Below are 6,630 nucleotides of genomic sequence, written 5' to 3' on the forward strand. Positions count from 1 at the left end.
ATTGACAAGTCTCGCATTAACCATAAATTAAATCTATTTTTAACTTTTTGAACTACAGATTGAAAATTAAGCTGACCCCTTTCCTTTTCATCTTTACATATTTTGATTCCTAAATAGGTAATAACATTCTTTACTGGGATGCCATTAATATCAAGATCATCACTATTTTTCAGAGGGAACAACTCACATTTGTTTAAGTTTAATTTTAACCCTGAGACTAATGAAAAGTTATTTAAACAATCAATCACACTTTTAATTTCTAATGAATCTCGAACAAATATTGTTGTATCATCTGCTAATTGACAGCATTTTATTTCTCTTTCTAAAATCCTGATGCCATTAAAATTAAAATTTTTAATATAAAGAGTCATTGTCTGAGTTACAAGTAAAAACAAAAAAGGTGATATTGGGCATCCCTGCCTTATGCCTCTTTCTAAAAGAAATCTGGGGGTAGTGCCATTTGCAAGTTTTACTGAGCTATTACACCCATTATATAACGTACAAATGGCCCTTTTAAAGAAATTACCAAAGCCAAAAAAATCTAAAGTCTCAAACATAAAATTGTGGTTAACAGTGTCGAATGCTTTATAAAAATCTACAAAAAATATAAAACTTTCACTATCAATATACTCATTATAATCAATTAAATCTAGGACCAAACGAATGTTATTACTTATATGTCTGCCCTTCATGAATCCTGATTGGCAATCATCTATAATTTGTTCTAAGCATTTTTTCAATCTTTCTGCAAAAATAATAGCAAATACCTTAATGTCGTTATTAAGTAATGTAATCGGTCTCCAGTTTTCGATAAGGGTAGTGTCCTTATTAGCTTTTGGTATCAAACTAATCAGTCCTTGGCGTAATGATGGAGGTAACTCGCCACGTTCTATAGCTTCATTAAACACACATAATAAAAATTTAGATAACTGTTCTTGAAATTCCTTGTAAAATTCGCTAATCAAACCGTCGTTACCAGGAGATTTATTATCTTTCAGTTTACTGATCCCAGATCTAACTTCATCTATAGAAATATCTTTGTCGCACAACATCATACAATCCTGATCTATACATTTGGCATTTGCTTTAATGCTATCTAGAAATTGTCTTGTGTTGCCATCAACCTCTTTGCTATATAACGTCTGATAAAAGGTTGATATATAATTAGAAATTTTAACAGGATCTTCAGACACCTCCCCATTTATATTTAGTTTTAATAGAGAATTCAGCTCAGTGTTTCTCTTTTCTAAGTTAAAAAAATATCTGGAGTTTTTCTCCCCTTCTTCAAGCCATTTCCCTCTAGACCTTACAAATGCCCCTTTGGCTTTATATTCATACATCTCGTCTAACTGTAACTGTAATTCAAATAACCTGAGTTTGTCCTGTTAATTCGTTACATTATTACTTGTCAAATTAACTATCTCTTTTATTACTTGTTCCTCTCTAGTCCTTTTAGCCTGTGCTATTATTTTCCCTCTAACAATGGCTTGTTTTCTTATAAGATACTTCATGTACTCCCAATTGCTACCATATTTATTTGAACTCTTTGCATTGTTCCAGCAACTCAAAATAATATTTTGCACTTCCTTTTTAAACAAGTCATCTTCCAATATTGCCTTATTTAATTTCCAGTGTGTTCGTGTTCTTACATTATTATCAGCATTTCCAGATAAGTCAATAACTAGATAGATGACTTTATGGTCAGTAAGGACAGACGTTTCCACAGTAACATGGCTTACTTGATTTTCTAGTATACTGGATATGAGCCAAAAGTCTATCCTAGACTGTTTACTCCTGTCACCAGAACACCATGTAAATTCTTGTTTGGTAGGGTTTCGAATCCTCCAAATATCAATTAAATCTAATCCCAAACACAAATTATGTAATTCACTGAAATTATTTAAACTATTTCCACGAGGAGGAATACAGTCCAGGTTATTATCCCAGATAGAATTATAATCCCCTCCAAGAATTAGTTTAGCATCAGGAAAACTATCCAAGATATTTCTAATTTTTTCTTCAAAGTCTTGTAGTAAACTTTTATTCTTTACAACACTGTTTGTTGCATATATATTCCCTAACACAAAATATTGCTGGTTGAATTCGACAATCAAAATGACCCATCTTCCCAAGGAATGTGAAAAACTTTTAACAATTTTTCCTCTAAATTTACCTTTCAAAATTGCAACACCTGCAGAATGATTGCTACCATATGACATCCACATATCGTTTCCCCACTGGCTCTTCCAAAACTGAAAGTCTGATTCAGATGCATGTGTCTCTTGGATGAAATAAAAATCACAAAAATATTTTCTACAAAACAAAAAGATTGCTTTTCTTTTAACTAAGTTTCTCATACCTCTAACATTAAGAGAAAAAACAGCGAGTGAACCCATACTCACAGAAGAACTTCAGAACAAAAGTTTACATCTCCAAACCCCCCTGCATAGCATTAATGCTTATCTGGTAGCATACTGTAGGCTTTTGAATTCAAATGTCAGAAAAAAAAAAAAAAAAAATCATTGCCTACTTCACAAATACCTCCTTCCCGTCCACAAACGCTCTGATCCCAACAAAATAAGCCCTCTTGCCTTCTTTTCGTGCAGCTTCAACACTCGGCCACAGCTGACTCCTGATTTCTTTATCAACTGCCGTTAGATCTTCAGCAAACCTCAACTTCTTTTCCTTCAAAAAGCTGCTTTTCTTTGCACTTTTCCACAGTAAGTCTCTAATATGCCTGGATCTGAACAGGAGAATCACAGCTCTTGGTTTCTGGATCACATCAAGCCTCCTTCCCACGCGATGAACCACGTCAATCTCAGTAACGAACTTTCCCTTTTCATCTGGGAGCACTACAGCGCAGATGTCCACGACCTTCTGTTTAATATCTTCGCCTTCACGTTCGTCAAGACCATAAAGCCTAAGATTCCAGCGCCTTCTATATCTTTCCATTTCGTTCACTTTAGCTTCCAGATCCAGTATTTTCATGTCCTGAGTACTACTCAATGTTTTCAGTCCAGTCAGATCTGCTTTAATGTCGTTAATCTCACGAGACAAGAATTCAGTGGATTTCTGGAGAGCTTCGATCCCATCAGAGTTCTTTTTAATAATTTTCTCCAAACCGTCAGCTCTTTCATTTATTTTTTCTGTCAGCATTCTGACAATGTTGTTTTGCAGGTCGAGGAGAGATGGCTCGTTCTTTGATTTCTTTGAATCGGGGGTATGCGGAGCCGAATCAAGTTCGGTCAAACCTTTAGAAAGCAAAGCTTCACGTTGCTGTTGGATTTGTGCATAATTATGCACCTCCACAATTTCCTGTTCAGCATCTATCCACAACTCTTGGGTGTCTTTCTTGGAACTTTGTCTCTCTTTGCGTTTTCCAGCCATAGTTTGCAGTGACGTCAATCAGCTTGCACGTTAACAGCTATTTACACTTACTAATGAGATATATTTTGCACCAAATACAGTTCAAATGTGGAGTAAACAAGTTTATTGAATTGCTACTCGGTCAAATTAAAATAATTACCACAAAGGCGTGGAATTTGGAGACGAAACCTTCCGACCTCACAGATTTATAACCTCCACGGTCGCCATCTTGCGCGCCCCCCCAACCTAAAAGAATGCACTGTATTGTTAACTTAATCAGTGACGTCACTTACCAATATTGCTAAAATGTGATTTCAGAATAGCGAGAGAAAAAAAAAACCTCTACAACAAGGGGTGAGTTATTGTTTAATCATGATAATAATTCCATAATGCATTTATTTCACAATATATTGTCTTAAGATTTGTATATATTTATCTTTTCTGCATTTCACCTCTGTTCTAGCTTGGTTCCTTGTATTAAACCAATCCCATGTAATATTGTTGGCTCTGTGAAAAATAGCATGTTATGTTCCTAGATCATCATGCTGTGATGGCCTGCTGCACCCCCTGTCCAAGACAATCTCCATGGCTATGAACCATATGACTAGTAAGCAAAACCACCTCAAACATACAGTGCACTACTGTTCAAAGGTTTGGGGTCTGTAAGATTTATGCTTTTGAAATAAGTCTCACATTTTAAAATCATTAACCCCAGGTTTTTTCAGTGAGATTGTCCTTGAGAAGCCTGTAGGCTAAATAATCAGCTAAATAATAGGCGACTAATACAATATTATAATGGTCATAGTTATAATAATAATTCATTTAACTATTAAGATAACATGATATCCTGATCATTAGTATATTTTATTTTATTTCTTTTGGTCTGTTTTGAATTATGTTGGCCAATGAGACTGACACCATACTGTCCAACTCAAAGGTATTTATGTATTTGTATGTTTTTTTTTATTGATCAATACTGAAATTCTTTGTACTTTTAAATGCTGAATGTGGTTCAGGGGGTCGACAACTTCAGGCAGTTATTTTTCACAGATATCTTGGGCAGCTGTGGCTCATACTCTTAGCCTTTAAAAATGTTTGAATTGATATCCCCAATGCAATATCAGGGGGTAAATATATCAGAGTTCTTAAAGTTATGTCTTTACTCTTGTTACCAGATGAGATATAATCCCTATTGTTTGGCCCTGTGATTCTTCAGGACAAGACCTTGATGCCATCCATAGTCAGTAGATGAAGAAGGTGAGTTTAGCCGAATTCAGTTCTCTTTCCCTTTCTTTTGAGCTTAAACGGACACGTGCACGCAAAATGAAGTCAAAATGCCCATCTTGGCGAGTTTCCTCGTAAACAGTCTTGTGTGTTTTAAACAGAAAGAAAACGGATGCGTGTCATTTATATTAGGTCTGCGCATTCGTCTTAAAGGGACAGTAGCCTAACGTACCCGCAGCTGTTTGTGTCGCCAATGGTGATCAAACAGCAAAAGAGAAAATGACTTGTAGCTTTAGCAAAGATACATTTAATTAATTTATAGTTATTTTATTTTTACAGTGAAGACTTATTTTACATTTTGATAATTCAATTTCTGTACCTGATGTTTTCAGATTTAACTGAAAAACATAATGCACTGCTTATTTCAACTGTATTTTTCTTCTATTGTATTTATCTATGCTTGTTATCTATTGTAATTTTCTATGCAGGTTCACTCCTCTACAAAATCCCCCCAATAGGGGTTATGCGGAGCGCCCAGCGGTCAAACCGGAAAGAGGTCTAAGCATTTCCGCTTTTCACTTCCGTACACATCTGCAGCGGTAGGTGATCTCGGTTTACTGTTAATTTTCGCTTATTACACTAAAATTCTTATTTCTGTTTTAATTAAAATGTCACGAATGCTAAAATATCAGAAAAGGGAACATCCGAACAGCAGTTTTTGTTGTGTGCCGATCTGCTCTATGTCGGGGAAAATGAGTAGTACAGAAGTACAAATAGGTTCTGTACTCATAAAGTGACATCAACATTCAGTAGCAGTAGCATTCGCCATCAGGCAAATGTTATTTAAATAAACTCCTGATGTACTTACAAACTTTCCAATGTCTCGTTTAATGAGTACAGAACCTATTTGTACTACTGTAGAAGTTTGGTACCATTCTGGGCATTATTAGTGGGGTAATTTACGAGATACAAACCTGGAGCCGCGCATGCACTAAACCATACGGCTGATATCTCTAAATAAACTCTAAATTTTTCAATATTGTGCAGCCCTAATATTGAGCATATCTTAAAGTGAACTTGGAATGATAATTTGTGATACCAGATGAGACGTATGTATGATAGATTTTAAACTGTATTTTTTTTTTTTTTTTTTTTTTTTTTGGGTTTTCTGGGATCCCAGCGGAAGGCATCAAGGCATCAGATGTTGGCCTGGACAGATGTACCTGTAAACTACACCGACCTTTGCTTTTGCATGGATGGCTGATTATTACCATGTTCTGTGAGGGCATCATTATAGCAAAACTGAGCACCTGTGACAGTGGAATTTGTAGGTGTAAAGTCACAGAGATAAAAAAAAAAAAATTGATAGTAGTTTCAAACTTTTTTGCTCTTTCTCTCTCATAAACACAGCAGTTACAGGTTTTCAAATTCTTCATTGGAGGTGAGACTTATACGTTATATGTAGAGCGAATTCGCAGGTCAGAGTTCACTAGACTTGAATATTATTTTCTCTGTTTTTTATTTGACTTCAGAGTCGAAAGTGGGCTTAAAGGGTACATAGGCTTAATGGGTATCCTTACCCCTATATAAAACATTCCTTTTTTGATTTGTAGTCTGAAATAATAAATAGTGCAATATAAATGAATGCAATGTAGTGTTTTCAAATATATACATTTTTCTATACACATTGATGCTGAAATATCTGAATAATTACACGATACCAGCAGCGCTCGTGCTCTCATATCTCCTACAGCTTGTGACGCACAATCCCACCTCACTCTTTTCATTTGCTCAGGATGAATATTAATGCCATTACAGGGCTTGAATTTTGGCATGGGATTGTGTGTACATGTAACGCGTTGTCTTTTTATTTTCTTGTTACATTTGCAGATGGTGTTGGGAGTTTAAATGTTTTGAGCGGAGTGAAGATTGGCACATTCATGTATATTGTATATAAATGAAGACTTTTTCAATTTTGTTGTAAGTTATAGGCTACAGTTTGCAAAAAGATAGTTTTAATTAAAATGTTTGTGCAGTTTT

The 6,630-nt window shown here is 35.2% G+C and overlaps 1 long non-coding RNA gene across 1 annotated transcript; it reads left to right on the forward strand.

The window, feature by feature from the left end:
• The first annotated feature begins 4,247 nt into the window (after positions 1 to 4,247).
• Positions 4,248 to 5,983, forward strand: LOC309486325. The gene is made up of 4 exons (XR_014201474.1): positions 4,248 to 4,303; positions 4,542 to 4,623; positions 5,079 to 5,189; positions 5,771 to 5,983. It is a non-coding gene; the product is annotated as an uncharacterized lncRNA (long non-coding RNA).
• The last annotated feature ends 647 nt before the right edge of the window (positions 5,984 to 6,630 follow it).

Source organism: Leuciscus leuciscus, assembly GCF_965113295.1.
Source record: "Leuciscus leuciscus genome assembly, chromosome: 2".
Taxonomy (NCBI): domain Eukaryota; kingdom Metazoa; phylum Chordata; class Actinopteri; order Cypriniformes; family Leuciscidae; genus Leuciscus; species Leuciscus leuciscus.